Here is a 2,060-nt window from a genome sequence, read left to right as displayed (position 1 = left end):
GAAGACAACCTGAACCAGTCGTCTGCAGGCCTAGTATCTCAGGTTCTGTCCACCAGTGTTGCCATTATGGAGAATGACCTAATCCAGTCTGCTGCAGGCCTAGTGTCTCAGGTTCTGTCCACCAGTGTTTCCATTGTGGAGAATGACCTGATCCAGTCTGCTGCAGGCCTAGTATCTCAGGTTCTGTCCACCAGTGTTTCCATTGTGGAGAATGACCTGATCCAGTCTGCTGCAGGCCTAGTGTCTCAGGTTCTGTCCACCAGTGTTTCCATTGTGGAGAATGACCTGATCCAGTCTGCTGCAGGCCTAGTGTCTCAGGTTCTGTCCACCAGTGTTTCCATTGCGGAGAATGACCTGATCCAGTCTGCTGCAGGCCTAGTGTCTCAGGTTCTGTCCACCAGTGTTTCCATTGTGGAGAATGACCTGATCCAGTCTGCTGCAGGCCTAGTATCTCAGGTTCTGTCTACCAGTGTTTCCATCGTGGAGAATGACCGGTTCCAGTCTGCTACAAATCTAGTGTCTCAGGATGAGGACTCCACCCTGAGAGCCTCCAACCAACCTGAGGTCCATGTGGCTGATGTGTCAACCAAGGGAAGTAGACTTACCATCACTATTTCTATGGGTTCAACCAAGAGTAGCCATGTTGCTTTACGTGAAGTTGATGCTAGTGCTACCAGCCTGGAGCAGTCTGCTGAGAAAATGTCTACCTCTACTACTGATGTCAACGACATCTCATCAACTGCTGCTGCCAAGAAGAAGAAGAGGTGTGGATTATTCTTATCTCTCTGGAGAGCTCTCTGGGGGAAGAACAAGAAGCCTGTAAGTAATAACTCATACTGTAATTCTCTTTTGTACTTAACATAATCATTTATCAACTATTTTGATGCTAATATCCAGTGATAATGGCTGTCTGTAAAATAGGTTTTCTATATTTTATACCTTTCGTTTTTCAGGCTAAAGTGGCTTCCAAGAAAGAGGATGAAATCAACAAGGATGAGAGCCGCCTCACCTGCCACCACAACACTATACAGGAGATCACTGATGCAGGCACCAACAATGGTGTTTCTATTTTCTCTCACACTTTTTCTTCATCCCCAATCCCCTTCCCACACCCCACCCATTTTATCTTCAATAAACCTTTTGTCGTTGCATTTGATTGTGTTTTGTCTTTGATTGGTATCACTGTCATTGATAAGGGCAGGGGTTTAGTAGTTCAACTACATGTCAATCAATCGCTGGTTAACTTTCAAACTCCGAAGGGAGACAACCGAGGCAAAGACGTAATCAGGAGGGCAACTGTGACCTTCAGAAATGTGCAAAGATGTGAACAGTTTGTAACAATGTAACAACGCTAATGCAATCAGTTATCTCCACATTTTCTGGAGAATAACATGCATTCTCGCTCAGGGCCTCTAGGTGGAGTAGCAAGCACAATTCAGAGGGTTCCCCTCATAATGCTTTTATCAGCTGTTGGATATGGGGATATTCCCATATTAGGAATTCCTGTGGGAGATTTATACCATGAAATCCTGCAGCGCCCGCAAGGTCCCCCTGCTCAAGAAAGCACATATACAGGCCCGTCTGAAGTTTGCCAATGAACATCTGAATTATTCAGAGAAGAACTGGGTGAAAGTGTTGTGGTCAGATGAGACCAAAATCAAGCTCTTTGGCATCAACTCAACTTGCCGTGTTTGGAGGAGGAGGAATGCTGCCTATGACCCCAAGAACACCATCACCACCGTCAAACATGGAGGTGGAAACATTATGCTTTGGGGGTGTTTTTCTGCTAAGGGGACAGGACAACTTCACTGCATCAAAGGGACGATGGACGGGGCCATGTACCGTCAAATCTTGAGTGAGAACCTCCTTCCCTCAGCCAGGGCATTGAAAATGGGTCGTGGATGGGTATTCCAGCATGACAATGACCCAAAATACACAGCCAAGGCAACAAAGGAGTGGCTCAAGAAGAAGCACATTAAGGTCCTGGAGTGGCCTAGCCAGTTTCCAGACCTTAATCCCATAGAAAATCTGTGGAGGGAGCTGAAGGTTCGAGTTGCCAA

Source organism: Coregonus clupeaformis, chromosome 20 (genome assembly GCF_020615455.1).
Source record: "Coregonus clupeaformis isolate EN_2021a chromosome 20, ASM2061545v1, whole genome shotgun sequence".
Lineage (NCBI taxonomy): Eukaryota > Metazoa > Chordata > Actinopteri > Salmoniformes > Salmonidae > Coregonus > Coregonus clupeaformis.
Note: the sequence above shows the minus strand (reverse complement) of the source record.